The sequence below is a fragment of the Ornithorhynchus anatinus genome, chromosome X5 (assembly GCF_004115215.2).
Source record: "Ornithorhynchus anatinus isolate Pmale09 chromosome X5, mOrnAna1.pri.v4, whole genome shotgun sequence".
Classification (NCBI taxonomy): Eukaryota; Metazoa; Chordata; class Mammalia; order Monotremata; family Ornithorhynchidae; genus Ornithorhynchus; species Ornithorhynchus anatinus.
The window spans coordinates 11646766-11665090 of record NC_041753.1 but is presented as its reverse complement, the minus strand read 5'-3'; the positions used below and the strand labels follow the sequence as shown (position 1 = coordinate 11665090).

At 42.9% G+C, this 18325-nt stretch overlaps 1 protein-coding gene across 2 annotated transcripts in view; it reads right to left on the bottom strand.

Moving 5' to 3' along the window:
- IGFBPL1 (insulin like growth factor binding protein like 1) overlaps positions 1 to 18325 on the bottom strand; it is a 56172-nt gene that overhangs the window by 18934 nt on the left and 18913 nt on the right. The gene's annotated exons all lie outside the window — the stretch shown is intronic.

Below are 18325 nucleotides of genomic sequence, written 5' to 3'. Positions count from 1 at the left end.
CCAAATAAGCAGATTTTACCTGGGCTTCACACACACCCTTAAGAGTAGCCCTGGATCTGGGCATTTTACCTCTAGACTGTAAGCTTGTTGACAGCAAGGAATATATCTATCAATTCTGTTGTACTGGACTCTCCCAGGTGCTTAGTACAGTGTTCTGCACACAGTAAGTGCTCCAGAAACACAACTGACTAATTGATTGGATAGTGGGCAAGAGTTTCTCTCTCAGACATTCACCCTCACTGCAGTTTCAACCAATCAATTCAATTGTATTCATTGAGTGCTTACTATAGTAAGTGCACTATAGTAAGCACTTGCAAGAATTCAAGTGCAACACAACAGTATAACAGACACATTTCCTGCCCATAGCTTACAGCCTACTGTCTGCTCAAATTGGCAGCATCATCTTCGAACCAAAAGACAACTCTACTGAAGAGGTCCCACTTATGAGGCTTATTCTCTGTTCCTTTCTATTTCTGACTCTTTTGGTGTTGATTTTTTCCCCTTTCCTCCTGTTTTCCTCCTCTTTTCTTCCTGTTATTATTGCTTTACTCCTCTCCTCACAAGGAACTGCTTCCATTTTTATTAACCAACCTAATTTTGTAAACTCTTATCTTGCTTTCTCCCAACTGAAGGGGTCCCACTTATGAGGCTTATTCTCTGTTCCTTTCTGTTTCTAATCAATCATATTTATTCATTCATTCATTCAATAGTATTTATTGAGCACTTACTATGTGCAGAGCACTGCACTAAATGCTTGGAATGTACAATTCGGCAACAGATAGAGACAATCCCTGCCCATTGACGGGCTTACCGTCTAAATCGGGGGAGACAGACGGCAAAAACAAGACAACAATCACGATAAATAGAATCAAGGGGATGTACACCTCATTAACAAAATAAATAGAGTAATGAAAGTATATACAAATGAGCACAGTGCTGAGGGGAGGGGAAGGGAGAGGGGGCGGAGAAGAGGGAAAGGGGGGAAAGGGGGCTTAACTGAGGGGAGGTGAAGGGGGAGGGAGCAGAGGGCGGAGGGAGAACAGAGAGGGAGCAGAGGGAAAGGGGGAAGCTCAGTCTGGGAAGGCCTCTTGGAGTATGTGAGCTCTCAGTAGGGCTTTGAAGAGGGGAAGAGAGTTAGTTTGGTGGAGGTGAGGAGGAAGGGCATTCCAAGACAGCGGTAGGACATGGGCCAGAGGTCGACGGCAGGATAGGCGTGAACGGGGGACGGTGAGGAGGTGAGCAGCAGAGGAGAGGAGCGTGCAGGGTGGGCAGTGGAAAGAGAAAAGGGAGGTGAGGTAGGAGGGGGCAAGGTGATGGAGAGCCCTGAAGCCAAGAGTTAGGAGTTTTTGTTTCATGTGGAGGTTGAGAGGCAACCACTGGAGGTTTTTAAGGAGGGTAGTGACATGCCCAGAGTATTTATTGAATGCTTACCTTGCAGGGAGTGTGTACTAAGCACTTGGGAGAGTAAAACATAATAGAGTTTGTAGACACATTCCCTGCTCTCAACGAACTTACAGTTTAGCCATCAGTTGGTCAAAGTTCTCTGCTTCAGCTTCTTCAGGATACCAGCACCTTCTCAGTTTTGCTTTGTCCCTTCTCCCCCTGCCCCAGGTGAACTAGCCTCCAAGTGTTTTTCTTCTGGGTCCTTCAGAATTTGTTTGAGCTTTGAGATTCAAGCAGAAAAAAATGCAGAAAATGAAGTCATAGAGAATTTTCAAAAGCTCAAACTAATTCTGATAGAAAGATTTAAGAGTACAATTCAGGTTGGATAGAAGATCAAAACCCTAAGGGTCTCAGAGGGAAGGCATTTGAGAAGCTAGTTTGCTGGAAACCAGGGAGGCCAGCATATTATTAGGGGAAGTGTCAATAGAATGTGGTGGCAACAAGTTACTAGGCCTCACACCAGACTGAAGAGCTAAATACTTGATGTTATCCAATCTTCTCAGTGTTCCTGAGACCTGAACTCACCACAAGCACCACACCTGTTTCCTTGAGCAGTTTGTTCTCTTCGTGCCACTTCTGGGCCATATTCAACAACAAGGAGCAAGGCAGAACCACAAATAATAAAGTCCTGAGGCAAAGTCCGTCTCCCAGCCCTGAAGCAAAGTTCCCTGCAACGCAACTTCATTAGGTGGGATGTGTTAGGAGGAGAATGAATAACAGCAGAGTGCCTAACGGCTGCCAGATTGTAAACTGAAGTGGGGCAACCAAAAGCAAATCAGAGAGAGAAAATACTTTAAAGGACTCAGTAAATGTAGCCTTATAAAACACAGTATCATGGTTGGAAGGTGGTTGACAACTGCAGTAAACTAAACAGACCAACTTGACCTACTGTAATGAAAAAAGGAGCAGCTTTTTTCAAGCAGGAGCTTTGTGAGGTTGAGTAAAAGAGGGGAAGAACAGTGTGGAAAGCAGCATGGCCCAGTGGAAAGAGCATAGGCCTGGGATTCCAAGGACCCGGTTACTAATTCCATCTCTGCAATTGCCTGTGTGACCTAGGACAGTCATGTAACTTCTCTGTGCCTCAGTTTCCTCAACTGAAAAATGGGAATTCAAAACCTGTTTTCCCTCCTACTTGGACTGTGAAGCCCATGTGGGACAGGGATTATGTCCTACCTGATTAACCTACCTGTTTACGTGAGTGCTTAGAACAGTGCTTGACACAGAAAATGCTTAACAATACCATAAATAATAAAAACAAAAAGAGTGTCAGGAGCTACCAACAGCAAATACATCATCTCAGTGGGCAATCTGTGTGTGTGCATGGGACAGCTGGAATGATCAGTCTTTCCTTCATCGGTTTTTTCAGCCACTCGCACCCACACAAAAACTTCACGTCTAGAATCATCATCTTCAAATACAAAAGACAACAACTTTTCTGAATTGCAGAGTTTCTACCCACTTGGTCAGTATTCCTCCTTTCTATGCAGCATCAACAATTAACCCATATATGTACAATTCATCTCCTGCACAAGACACCACTGCCTAGTGGAAAGTGCCCAGGCCTGGGAGTCAGGAGAGCTGAGTTTTAATCCCAGCTCCCAGCTTTGGGCAAGTCACTTCACTTCTCCGTACCTTAGGTACCCCATCTGTAAAATGGGGATTAAGACTACGAGCCCCATGTGGGACAACAACTCTGTCCAACCCTATTAACTTGTATCTATCCCAGAGCTTAGTACAGTGCCTGGCACATAGTAAGTGCTTATAAATGCCATAAAAAAAAGAAAAAAGAAATCTCTTTCTCTGATCCTTGCTACCTCCTCTTGTCTGCTGAACCCAAAGAGTTTGGTGCACTGGAGACAGAAAAGCTTTAGGGATAAAAACTGTTTGCATTGCTTGTGTTTATATATCCTGTGCGTCCTTTACCCCTATGTTATTTGAAATATGTCTACCTATATTTATATATAATTTATATCGGCTCCTTGAGGGCAAGGATCAGTTCTTGTAGTCCACATTGTGGGCATCATGGGCAGGGATTGTCTCTCTTTGTTGCTGAATTGTACTTTCCAAGTGCTTAATACAGTTCTCTGCACACAGTAAATGCTCAGTAAATATGATTGAATGAATAAATAATTAGCTACAGCTCCCAGCGCAGGGCTCACCACACAGTGGGGCTTAATAAATACCAGTGAACGAATAAACAAAGGCTTACTGGGACTTCACTGGAGTAGTCTGCTTTACATAAATTCTTAAAATGCTTCATTATGATTTTTTTCCTCACAATGATACCACCACTACTACTAATGAAAACCAAGTATGGAGCTTCAGAAAAGGCATTAATAGTTCTAGAAATTCAATATTTCAAAAATCCAGACCAAAACCAGAGGAGTGGCAGGTCAAGTGAATGAGGCTTTAAAATGGGGCATTTAACAAAATGCATTTGACCCACTTATAGGTCCCAGCAGTCAATCAATAACAATGACGGTATTTGTGAAGTGCTTATTATGTGCCAAGCACTGTTTTAAGCGCTGGGGGAGATACAAGGTAATCAAGTTGTCCCACTTGGGGCTCACAGTCTTAATCCCCATTTTACAGATGAGTTAATTGAGGCACAGAGAAGTTAAGTGACTTGCCCAAAGTCACACAGCTGACAAGTGACAGAGCCGGAATTAGAACCCACAACCTCTGACTCCCAAGCCAGTGCTCTTTACACTGAACCACACTGCTTCTCTATCAAAACTTACTGAGTGCAGAGCACCAAACTAAGCATTTGGGAGAGTATAAGAGTAAACAATTCTGCCCTTGAAGCTCATACAGTCTAGAAAAAGGGTCTTATAGTTTGTTGGCCGGTTTAAAATCTAACAGTCTAGCAAATCATCCATCTAGTGATGTTCTGGAGGCATGCGTATTCTTCTTTTCCCTCTATTTCATCCCGCCGTTTTCAGTCTATTTTACTGAATCCTGGTGCATGCATACAACTGTTTCTCCCCACACCACCCAGATTGATGGATTTTGCTAGAAGAGCATTTAATAATAAATAATAATAATTATGGTATATATTAAGCACTTACTATGTCCCAAACGCTGTTCTAAGCACTGGGGTAGATACAGGGTAATCAGGTTGTCCCACGTGTGGCTCACACTTTTAATCCCCATTTTAGAGATGAGGTAACTGACGCACAGAAAAGTTAAGAGACTTGCCCAAAGTCACAGCAGTGGCTCAGTAGAAAGAGCACGGGCTTGGGAGTCAGAGGTCATGGGTTCTAATCCCAGCTCTGCCATTTGTCAGCTGTGTGATTTTGGGTAAGTCATTTAACTTCTCTGTGCCTCACTTCCCTCATCTGTAAAATGGGGATTAAGATTGTGAGCCCCACATGGAACAATCTGATCACCTTGTATCCCCCCAGTCCTTTGAACAGTGCTTTGTACTTAGTAAGCACTTAACAAATGCCATCATTATTATTAGACAAGTGGCATTGCCGGGATTAGAACCCATGTCCTCTGACTCACAAGCCCCTGCTCTTTCCACTAAGCCATGCTGCTTCTCCAGACTTCTCAAAAGTGTTCTACCCAAAATACATGTTATGGTAGAACTGGCAGTATGCAGGTTTTCTTCTATTTGACATTTTTCTTTCCTATAGGCTGCACTCTATCAGTAACCAAAATAACATCCAAATGCTATGTGATAGAGCCTAACTCGTGGAGTTGGCTATGACTAAATTAATCCAGTTTTTTCAGTGTATATCAGAGGTCATTTTGAAATGTTCTCCAGTCATTTTATTTTTATTATGTCTTCACCATCTCAAAAGTAATGAATTCCTGGGGGAGATTCCTTGGTGAGCATGTCAGCATCCTGAAATTCACTGTCACTTCCTCTGATTCAATTTCCAAATTAAGCAGAGCTCGTTAGAGAGCAAAGCACCAATTTTCTCAGCCAACCCGCCTGGCACCTGATACTCCCATTCATTGCTCTTTATTCAGTTCATGGATACAGACAGAATATTGAACAATCTGCAGGAGGGCTTCAACTTATGCACGATAAATATAGATCTGTTTCGGGTTGGGAGTGGAAAAGAGTTGGCACAAGATGCATTATTCTTTGAGAAAGAAGGCCATCTGTTGCAAGGTACTCCCATCTGTACAATTACCACTGAATATCTGCAGTAATGCCACTTAACTGAGTCGGCAAAAAGATTAAAAAAAATACCATGAAGGATCCAGAGTTCAGCCTGTTTGGATGGAAGGATTGATTCCTGCTGAGTTCCTTCCCGGTTCCAGCTATTCTGATGATCCAATAATCTAACGATTCACATCTGCTTTGAGGTACTATGTTACTCAGGTGTAAATGTTTAAGCTTTCTAAAGGGAAAACTGTACGTCGGAACTGCTTGCAGAAATGAATCTGAATTATTAGGAGACATAAATCTCTGGCTGTTTCCAAAAAAACTTGGAAAGTTTAAGCACCAAAATATACTTTAGTCTCAATTATCTGAGGTCTATTCAATGCATCTAGGGTTTGCTTTCCAGAGATTAATAGTCTGTGGTTCACAAAGCACTGAGGATTAAGGTAAAAATATCCTTGGGCAACATGGTGGTTACTCTTTAAATTATGTGCAAACCCCTCTGCAGCCAATGGAGAACAGCTAATTCAAGTAGGCAGGAAATAAATATACACTGTTTTCACAGACTACCATTTATCAGCCTACAACAACCAGTGTAAATGGGTCTAGCATCTCACAAGGCATCCTTATGGTGACTCCGTGGAGGCAGGAGTATCCTCTTTCCTTCTTTCATCCCCCATATTCAGTCATACATGTGCAGTCCATCCAGGTATACATGCCTGTCAGAAGAGCTTTTTTTAATTAAATCAGAATGGGTTAAGACCAAGTCCATGTCAATAAATGCATTTTCCAGAGAAAGAGAAGTCGATTTAAGCTCCCCTCTGGAACAGCTAGGGGAGGTCCTGCTTCTAAGCAGGAAGGAGTCACACACCCTCACCGAGGTAGTCTGCCTGCCAGGCAGCTTTCAGGAGGCTGTGGATGTAACTTTGGCTCAGGATATGGGTAAATAGTAGCCCCAGGACCAGAGCACAGGGAAAGCCCAGCAGCTATCCCACAGACTGCTTTCCAAAAAGAGGGATTTCCCAAAAAATAGAGATTTCTGGAAAGTGGAATTTTTCTAAAGCTGGCCATTTATTCATACCCAAATCATTTGCACTCTAAACAAAGGTAGGTAACTGCTAGGATTGAAGATTCTGTGCAGTTGCAGAAACACCAGTTTTGAGGAGATGAGCCTTGGATATTCTACAATCAAAAAAGAGGCCAGACAAATCATCACACCAGGGAGCAGAACCCTGCACTGTCTTCCCTAGGCAATGATTAACCCGGGCAGGAGCCAGGGATGGGATGTTGTCCCTAAGAAGGAGAAACTGTGACTTTCTAAATTTCAAATTTTCATAGGGATTTTTCTCTGTGAAGCAGCCATTTGGCAGGAAAAATCCCCCCGCAACTTTACATTTCTGTGGGATAGGGGGAGAGACAAAGAGCCACAATCCTCTCATCTCCTCTCTTAATCCCACTCCCTATTTTCCTCTTGGCCACTGCATGAGAACAATGGAGTGCTTCCAATGTTCCGGGCAACAAACTGTCATGACCCAAAGCAAAATAATTCATGTTTATAAGTGAAGAGTTCTTTCTGAAGGAAGGAAACTGACTAGTCACAAACTTACTGGACCCAGAATTTCCAAATGCTTCAAATAGGTCTCTGGTTTAACTGACTATATAGTCAATGAATTCCATTTACGTGTTAAAGGGATCACAGAACAAAAGAATGGAGTTTAATACACCATGACAGACTGAGCTTCAGATCTAGCCAGTGTTCTATTGACTGTGCATCCTTGTCTCCTGCTGATAACAAATTACACTGGATAATGTATTCAGACACCCACTCCTGAAGCTTTATTAGTAATTCAAGAACCTGCCAAGGTTTTGAGATTCAAACAAAATGTCACAGACTGTTTTTCAAACGATTCACCTTGGGGAAAACAGAGGCTTCACTTTACTCTGAATGTTTAAGTCCATCAATCAATGGTATTTATTGAGCACTTATAATGTGAAGAGGACTGTACTAAGCTCTTGGGAGAGTGCAGTATAACAGAGTTAGTTGATATGTTCCCTACCTACAACGAGCTTAAGTCTATGCATTTCCAGGGAAAGTTAATCAATATGTTCTGCTTCTTTCCATGTGTACACCATACCATTTTAAATAAACTAAAGGTGACCCTATGTCTGAGCCTCAAAGACTTTTTTTAAGTCAGTGATCAATAACCCAGTAAATTATGCTTCACTTCTTTCCCCTTTCATTCAACTAGAGTAATTGAGAAAAGCCTTAGTGGAAATTTTGTTCATAAAACCACCTTCCTGTCAGAAAAATAACTTCTCACAAGAAAAATATTTCCTAACCTGCTTGTTATGTTATAGATTTCAACAGGTTAAGTATGTCTATTTCATTTCAATCAACAATCGTATTGAGTGCTTAGTATGTTCAGAGCACTGTACTAAGTGCTTGGGAGAGTTCAGTACAACTCAATTAGCAGACATTTCCCTGCCCATAATGGGCTTACATTTGTGGTGTTATATTTGTTTTGTTTTGTTTGAAATAAATTACCTGTGCATATACAATATTAATTTAGAATATTTTAATCACTAAACAAATGGGGGTAAATTCCCAATTTCATCAACAACTAGGACTTAAGTATTCGCAGGCAAACAGTGGTGTGCCAGGCTCTAAAGAGAAGCAGTGTGGCTCAGTGGAAAGAGCACGGGCTTGGGTTCTAATCCTGGCTCTACTGCTGGCCAGCTGTGTGACTTTGGGCAAGTCACTTAACTTCTCTGGGCCTCAGTTCCCTTATATGTAAAATGGGGATTAAGACTGTGAGCCCCACGTGGGACAACCTGATCACCTTGTATCCCCCCTCCCAGTGCTTAGAATAGTGCTTTGCACATAGTAAGCACCAAAAAAATATCATGAGTATTATTATTATTAAAGAAATCCAGTTAGCATAGTCTCTGCCCTTAGGTAGTTACATTCTTAAAAAGGGCTAAATTTCAGGAATAAATTACAAATGTGCCCATCTACTGGAGGTTGACAGTAAGTATCTGACTCAAATTTTAGATACACTCAAAGGGAATTCTCGGCCCAGGCAGCTGAATGACAGCCCAGAAACAACCAAATCCATCTGGACTTCCAAGAGATGCTCCCAATCCTCACCAAGTTCCATTCCTTGTTTTAACTGAGCCCTTTGTCAATCCTGCTCAAGCCTCAACTTGACTCCTTTCAGCCTTGGGCCTGCTCTTGGCCCTATTATAAATTCTGAACCCACATCCAGCCCTACCCACAACCTTGGTCCTATCCCCCTCTCTATTCTGAATCTATCTCTGTCAAGTCACCCTTCTGTAACAAAACTGTCCACATGACTACAAATCATAAGGTAATGAATAAGGGAAATCCACAGTTGTCTTCCATCAGATCTAAGGCTCTTTAAAAACAAACAAAAACACAAGATTTCCTCGTGGTTGAATTCTAGTTACAAACATTTGTGAATTCAAATCCAGGAGATTTCCTCTAAGTGAAGCTCAAGGAGTGTAGATGATGGGAAGACATTTGTTCTACGTCTCTCCTGTATGATTCTACTTTAAGGGTACTTAAATCTTCCAATAGTCAGTATTCTAGAAATACCTCAGAAAATTGATGGAAAATCTACTGGGGGCTCTCAGTATGATGCTGTTGATGATGACGCATCAAACAAAAACTCCTTACCATTGGCTTTAAAGCACTCTACCACCTTACCCCCTCCTACTTCATCTCATTTCTCTCCTTCTACAAACCAGCCCGCACACTTGGCTCCTGTAGTGTTTTCTCATTGTGCCGTGATCTTGCCTATCTTGCCGATGAACCCTAGCCCATGTCCTGCCTGAAGGCACACCTCATCCAAGAGGCCTTCCCACTTTTGCTCATCTCCCACTCCTTCTGCTTCACCCTGACTTGCTCCCTTTGCTCTTCCTCCCTCCCAGCCCCACAACACTCATGTACTCATCTGTGTTTTTATTTATTTGGATCGATGTCTGCCTCCCCTACTCTAGACTATAAGCCTGTTGTGGGCAGGGAATGTGTTTATTGCTGTATTTTACTCTCCCTAATGCTTAGTACAGTTCTCTGCACAGAGTAAGTGCTCAAATACGATTGAATAAATGAATGCTATCTTTACAGCCACCCTTACAGAGTGATATGGGATAAAAGTCATTGAGCAACCAGGAGACTAGGACATTTCCCTTGACAGAACAGCAGAATGCCATGCACTCTGGAGGTGCTCAGTAACTGTCAGCTAGTCTAAAAGCTCCATCAAATGATAGAGGGTAGTAATTGTGGTGCGAGAAGTGAGGAGTTATGATGGATAGGTAGGAGAGGCAGCTGGAAAAACAGCCAGTCAAGAAGGGCTGGGAGGGAGAGAGGTAGGTGGGCCAGTGAGAGATCAGGTTGGGGGAACTCATCTTTGCTGACCCTTTGGCTTTCCTCAAAGCTCTCCAAAGATGGCTCTCTCCATGGCCTGCCTGGCAGGTCAGATATTGATCAGACACTCCTGACTCATGGGGACTAATCTTTGTAACAGCAATAATACATTGATGATAACCAGTCTTGATAGCTGCCTGATAGAGGGTGCTGTCGAGAAGTGCCTGTCGGGATCGGTGCAACACTCCGGAAGGAAATGAGAAAGTCGGAAGATAGACTTTTAAGTGCCCAACCAGAATGAAGTTTAATTAAGCAGCTATTAGCTTGGAACTGGGCCAATCAGAGGGAAGGACTGGGAAGGACCTGGTAAGGAGGGGGAGAGGGAAGGAAGGGGAAGGGCAAGTTGTTGGGGAAGAAGACTCTCAGTTATTTTGAGGTGAAAGATAGGAAGCCATGTCCCTGGGAGAGCAGGACTCAGAGAAAGCTCAGAGCAGTAACCCCAGAAGGACTCTGGACACAAGGAGGGATCAGAGCCATCCTGGAGATTTAGGGGTCCTGAGGGTAGGACTCTGGAGGAACAAGGGTTCCTGCCCCTGAGAGAGAGAAATGACACTGAGAAACCGTGACACCCAAAGACTCAGAGAGGGTCAGACTGGAATGTATGACATTCCCCAAGAGAAGAGAAAAAGGACTTCACACAAAAACTCCTCACCATTGGTTTTAAAGCACTCAATCACTTTGCCCCCTCCTACCTCACCTCACTACTCTAGGTCAGATGAGGTGAGATGAGAAGCAGCGTGGCTTAGTGCAAAGAGCACGGGTTTGGGAGTCAGGAGCCATGGGTTCTAATCCCAGCTCTGCCACTTATTGGCTGTGTGACTTTGGGCAAGTCACTTAACTTCTCTGTGCCTCAGTTACCTCATCTGTAAAATGGGGATTAAGACTGTGAGCCCCACGAGGGACAAACTGATGACCTTGTATCTACCCCAGCGCTGAGAACAGTGCTTAGCACTTAGTAAGTGCTTAAGAAATATCATCATCATTATTATTATTATTGTCCCACTACAACCCAGCCTGCACCCAGGTAGACTGGTACAAGGTAGTCAGGGTGGACACAGTCTCCGTCCCACATGGGGCTCACAGTCTTCCTCCCCATTTTACAGATGAGGTAATTAACTGAGACACAGAGAAGTTAATGACCTGCCCAAGGTCACAGAGCAGACAAAAGACCCGTGCTCTATCCATTAGGCCATGCCCCTTCTCAGTTTTAGCCTCAAACTCCCCTATAAGGTAGGAAGGGACAGGTATAATTATCCTTGTTCTACCTCTAGCCTGGAATGCCCTCCCTCCTCATATCCAACAGTGACTTGCCCCACCCACTTCAAAGCCTTAATGAAGGCACACTCCACCTCAGGTCACCTGGTCAGTTTTCCTGGGAATAGTCAGGGACCCTGAATAGTAATTGAAATTGAAATAGTAATTAGAATAGTAAATAGTAATAGTAATTGAAATAATGATGGTATTTGTTAAGTGCTTACTCTGTGCGAAGCTCTGTTCTAAGCGCTGGGGTAGCTACAAGGAAATCAGGTTGGACACAGTCCCTGTCTCACATGGGGCTCACACTCTTCATCCCTATTTTACAGATGAAGCAACTGAGGCACAGAGAAGTACAGTGACTTGCCTAGGGTCACAGATCTGGAATTGGAACCCAGGTCCTTCTGACTCCCATGCCCGTGCACTATCCACTAGGCCACACTGCTTCTCACATAAACACAGTGAGCAGCACTGAAGTTGATGGATGGACCCATCCTGGAAGAAACTCACATGAATTCATACACATTTAATATTGAAGCTTTTTCCTTTGGAAAATTACATCAATTAAAAATCCTTTGGCTATTTGGCAGTCCCAGGCATTGTCAACAATAATAATAATGATGATGATAATTATGTTTTTTAAGCACTTAGTATACGCTAAGTGCTGTACTAAGTCCGACAAGATAATCAGAGTAGACACAGTTCCCATCCACATGGGGCTCACAGTCTGAGGAGGAGGAAGAACAGGTATTGAGTCCCCACTTTACAGGTGAAGAAACTAAGGCACAGAGAAATTTTTATTAGTAGAACAATCTTGCTGGAAAAGTATTAATCCTCAGAATAAAAGATATATGGATTTGAAAATGATCACCCTTCAAGGCCAGCAGGGCACAGGGCAGTCCCAAGTCTCTCATGTGAAAGAAAAGTACCCTTGCAGTGGTGACACTAACAAAGGTCACCTAGCTTTGAGACTCTTGCATTTTAATCAACTAAAATATACATTAACCCTGTACATGTTATCATGGATGTCTAGCCACTGTTTAAGAAAGTACTTGTACAGATGAACCTGCAGCCACAGAATCAAAAAAGTTGTCCATATGACTGAATGAACGAATGTCCTAAAGGACTCCTGGAGCCATGAAAAGGGCCAATAGTAACTCATGGGGTTGGTGTCTTCCTCAAATATGCAGGACTTCAAAATGCCTAATGAACAACACATCCTCAAACGTTTGGGACAAAGCATTATCATCACCCCACTTTATACATGGGGAAGATGTACAGGGATCAGTCACCACAGAAAACAAGTAAATGGCAGAGCCATATCTGGACCCAAGCCTTCTTACTACCAAGCCTTCAACTGTACTTCACTTATGTTTGGGGTAAACTGCAAATTCAGAATGAAGAACAAAAATAAGGGAGTTTACAATCCAGTTATTTTTCCAATCATGTTATGCTACCTCCCCTCGATAATGTGCAAAATAGCCTGAAGGTTAGCACAGTAATTAGCGAAAACTGTGCCATGGTGAAGATTTTTGAATAATAATGTAACCTTCTGGGCCTGAATGCGTGCTTCCAACCATGAGCAAGATGCTATTGACCAATGCAATCCAATCAAATTAAAGAATTTGCTAATCTCCATATAGTGGAACTCAATATCCTGTTTTCAAGATGTTCTTTCAAAGGACAGTGAGTATAAGCATTTTAAAAAACTCAAATAGTAGCAGCCATTTAGGCTTTCTCTATGTACAGAGCCATGTAGAAACCATAAAGGTTTTCTATATCCATTACGATTAATAATACTAAGGGATCTGATCACTGCTTAATCCTACATGAATAACTAAGTAGTCTTTGTTCTGTTTCTCCTATACAGCTTTGTAGGAAAAGCCCAATAAGAGTGCAGTTGTCCTTGACTTCACACGGTTTCTTTGCATAATGATTTTCATTTATTGTCTTTTAGCATCTGAAACCTAACTCCTGCTTTTGGGTCCACACTATGCGGGTTCTACATTGGAAATGTGCCAAATTATTCCCTCCTTTTCCAGGGACAGTATTCTTTGAGCCCTCTATTCTAAACTCTTTCACAAAAATACTTCACAAAAAAAGCAGAAAATAATTTGGGTATCTAGGGATCAAATTTTTGTCTCTGATCTCTAGCTATCATAAGTATCTTTGAAAGCACTCTGAGGTTCTTGCTTTTAGCTAAAGTATGAATGTGCTTCTGTCTTTTGATCTGGAATTTAATCCTCCCTTTCACTCTGTAAAACTGGCTTCATTCTTCACTAGAGAGATGTTCCAAAAAAACTCAGTGCAACACGACTAAGTAATGTGAGGGACACCTATAACTAAGATGGCCATCGATAGCCACCAACAACCCATCTGAATTCCAGACAGGGAGACGTATATGATGTTATACACATTATGCCAGGCATGCACACTGAAATCATGAGCAGCATTTTGCAGAGTATATCACTTATGCATCATCCTAGAATCTTTCTCCTGAACTCCCTCTCCTCACACTGCTCCAGAACTTGTGTGTTCCCTTCCATGTCAGTGGGAAGTCTGGAACAGATCCAAGCTGCAGAACTTGGTGGCAGGAGCCATGACATAGGAAGGTTCAGCCCTGAGCATTAAAAACTAGATGGGGACAGAACAGCTGAAACCCAAGATGCCTAATATAAAACTGGATGACTGACCACCCTACCTGTAATTGAATATTGTTGTAAGGTGACCATGATTGCTGTGCAAAAGTTGGGTCCTCAGGGCAACGAAGGAAAAAGAAAGGGTTTTTTCAAGTTGTCAAATGTTTTGGCTTGTCTCTTCAGTTTCTTTCTCTCTCCACCTCTAACATTAACAAAGTAAAGAAATGGAAATTTCAAAGCAAAACAAACAAACCCACAGCCTTGTAAATTACCCTTGACTTGTTGAAATAGACCTAAAGACAATTAGGCCTTAAAGATCAGCCTAGTCATGCTGGCAAGCTGTGCCTGCATCTAAAGCCTGCAAGTCAACCATCTTGTGCCAGACAGTCTTTGAAAAATCTGGGGAGTCTGGCAAACTTGATCCAGAATTTTGGCCACATCAGGTCTGGCCCAAAAAACGTCACCCTCGTAAAGGTTTACCAAACATAGCAGAACACTCCACCTCCCTCTACCACCAAGTAAGAATTTTCACCGTTCCTTAGTCTCAAAGTTTCACATGAAATAGATACTTCCCTCTTATCCCTATCTGCCCTTACATATCCTCTCCTTTCGTCACATGCCCCTTTCCCACCCCCCACCCTCACACAACAAAAAGAGTCATTCTCATGTGAGCCCAGCTGTCCTTCTGAAGAGTAGAAACAGTGGAAGCAGGTGGCAAAGACCAAAAAGAGAAAGAAAAGAAGAAAAAAAAAAGCAGCTGCTGTATGCCTCAAAACCTGGATAGCTAAACAAGGCTCTCTTTCATCACCTGCTTCTGCCCTGCTGCTTCTTGCTGCCCACTCCATTATATGTCCCCATTGTCTGTCTATAGTGCTTTGAAGTACACTGAGGGGTCCCAATATCATTTGACAATCTTCCATAAAGCATGGGATGAGATTAATAACTAATGAACTGAGCAACACTAAGAAATTATGCTAATCACTAGTGAAGTTACAGTCTTAAAACACAAAATGGCTTAATTTCACTAACTCCAACACCGCATGTGCAATTGCTTCAGCATGAAAGCTTTCACGCCTAAGATCCCCATTTCTTTGTCCTTTTTCTAAAGTGGCATTCAAGCCACCCCCAGTTACTTAGTAACATGCTGCAAATGCAAATCAGTAGCATGCTTCTATTGGTGGAGAAATCCTGATTTGTTAGGCAGTTAGAATTTCTACCATGACAAATATTCAAAGACTTCAGTATTTAGAGAGCTTATTGGGGACATTTAATTCCCTTAGTTCAGAATCCAAAACACTTGATCAATATACTCTGGCTGCCTCTAGCCAGTGATATTACAAAACAGTAACATGAATGAATCAGCATTTTAAACAGAGATGCTATTTCTAACAATCACAGGAAACAATAGCATCTGAGAGGAGGGCAAGACAATATAAGGAGAGGACAATGCAAATCCTCTGTGCTTTTCTCTTCCCTTGCTCTTCCATTTCCATAGAAAAACAGAATTGAGAAATGAATGGAATAGAGAGCAAAAATTATGCATCTTTTTATTCAATTTACACCCATGGTTCCTTTCAAACAACATGTTCATAGAAAGTTACATTAAGAAAACCTTACAAACGCAGGATTCTATCCCAAGATTCTAAAGTAATACATTTCCATAAGTATGCCTTAGTTGCATTGTCATTATTGGGATGGGAAATTTTAAATTCCAAGCCTATTTCCCCATTCACCTCCATGTCCACATACTTGCATATGAGTGACAATCAAAGAATTTTTGTGGGCTGGTTTGAGTTAGGATTGGCTGCCCGATCATGCAATTTTATAATAATAATGACCATATTTGTTAAGCGCTTACTATGTGCCATGCACTGTTCTAAGCGCTGGGGTAGATACAAGGTAATCAGGTTGTCCCATGGGAGTGGGGGGGCTCCGTCTTAATCCCCATTTTACCAATGAGGGAACTGAGGCACAGAGAAGTTAAGTGACCTGGCCAAAGTCACACAGCTGACAAGTGGCGGAGCTGGGATTAGAACCCAAGCCCGTGCTCTTTCCACTAAGCCACGCTACTTCTTAGAAGCTGAAGAGCCTGCCTGAGGGGACACCAACTCAGAGGTGCAGGAGAATTTTATTCCCGATTGGCCAGGAAACCAGTGAGGACTGGCAAAGCCAGTACAGGGTGGGATTGACGCCCCTGATTTCAGAAAGACAGGGAGCACTCAAATATAGTTAAGACCACGAACCCTTAGGTCACCCAAGATGATGGGGATGCTCAAAGGAAAGTAGTGTATCAAAAACTTTGATTACAACCCAGAAAGCTGGGAAGAAAGGTAAAGGGGCCCATTTAAGGAGGGGCAAAGTAGGTCCTAAAGACTGAAGGGACCATGGGACACAAATCTCTCTCTCCCTCTCTCCATGATCTCATCGCCTCCTGCCTAAAAGACATCTCTACCTGGATGTGCTTCCGTCACCTCAAACTTAACATGTCCAAAACAGAGGTCCTTATTCATTCATTTATTCAATCATATTTACTGAGCACTTCCTTTGTGCAAAGAGCAGTACTAAGAGCTGGAGGAGTACAATATAACAGACACATTCCCTGACCACGAGTTCACTGTCTAGAAGGGGAGACAGACATTAATATAAATAAATGGATAAATAAATGAATAATGAATTATAGATATATACATATGTGCTGTAGGGAAATCCGGTCTGTCTCTCCTTCACAACATCACCAAGATCCGCCCTTTCCTTTCCATCCAAACCGCTAGCTACCACGATAGTACAGTCACTCATCCTATTCCACCAAGATTACTGCATCAGCCTCCTTTCTGAGCTCCCAACCTCCTGCCTCTCCCCACTTAAGTCCAAACTTCACTCTGCTGCCTGGATTATCTTTCTACAGAAACGTTCAGGACATGTCAACCCCCTCCTCAAAAATCTCCAGTGGTTGCCTGTCCTCCTCTGTATCAAAGAAAAACTCCTCACTATTGGCTTTAAAGCTCTCCATCACCTTGCCTCCTCCTACCTCACCTCCCTTCTCTCATCTATATCCAAGCCTGCACACTTTGCTCCTCTAGTACTAACCTTCTCACTGTGCCTTCATTTCACCTGTCTCGACTCAGACCCCTGGCCCACATCCTACCTCTGGTTTGGAACACCCTCCCTCCTCAAATCCTCCAAACAATCACTCCCCCACTTCAAAGCCCTATTGAAGGCACACCTCCTCCAGGAGGCCTTCCCAGACTAAGCCACACTTTTCCTCAGCTCCCACTCCCTTTCACGTCACCCTGACTTGTTCTCTTGGCTCTCCCCCCATTCCTGCCCCACAGCATTCGTGTATATGTATATATTTGTAATTCTATTATTTATATTGATGCTTGTTTGTTTGCACTGATCTGTCTCTCCCCGTCTAGACTGTGAGCCCGTTGTGGGTGACGATTGTCTCTCTATTTGCTGTATTGTACTTTCCAGGTGCTTAGTACAGTGCTCTGCACACAGTAAGCACTCAATAAATATGATTGAATGAATGACGGAGCAAGTAAGAGTGGCGCAGAAGAGAGTGGAAGAAGAGGAGAGGAAGGCTTAGTCAGGGAAGGCTTCGTGGAGAAGATGTGCATTTAATAAGGTTTTGAAGTGGGGGAGAGCAATTAAGTGTCTGATATGAGGAGGGAGGGCATTCCAGGCCAGAGGTAGGATGTGGGCGAGAGGTCAGTGGTGAGATAGATGAGATTGAGGTACGGTGAGAAGTTTAGCATTAGGGGAAGGTGTAGACTCCTAAGGATCTTGACCGGGTCCCCAGCCTCAAGGACCTGAACGAGTGAACCAACAGGAGAGTTTTCCCAGGCTGCCCTTGGGCAGCAGGGTCACAGCATGGTGATCCCAGGGAAGGGGACTGGCTTGGGGTTTGTCCTGCTGTAAAGGATCTATGTCAGAGAGGAAATGCATCTCATCTTATAGCTAAACTTAACATTGGTATAGCTGTCGTTTAAACTCATTAGCATTTCCTGGTAACAGTTTGGTTGTAAAGGAAGGGTAGTTCCAAAAACATGTCCAAGCCAATTTCTGCCCCCTTTCCTCCACTGAGAATACTTTCTCCAAGGTCCTAATCCTCCTCCACCTCTGAGATACTTCTGGTGTGGTGGACAACTCTCTTCTCCTGGAAACACTTCTTAACCTTGGTATTTCAATTCAATAATATTTATTGAGCACTTACCGTGTGCAGAGTACTGTACTAAGCGCTTGGGAGAGTAGGATATAACAATAAATGTGTCTACATTCCCTGCCCACAAGCTTACAGTCTAGAGGAGGGGAGACAGACATTAATGTAAAAAAAAAAATTACAGATATGTACATAAGTGCTATGGGGCTGGGAATGGGGAAGGACAAAGGGAGCAAGTCAGGACAATGCAGAAGGGAGTGGGA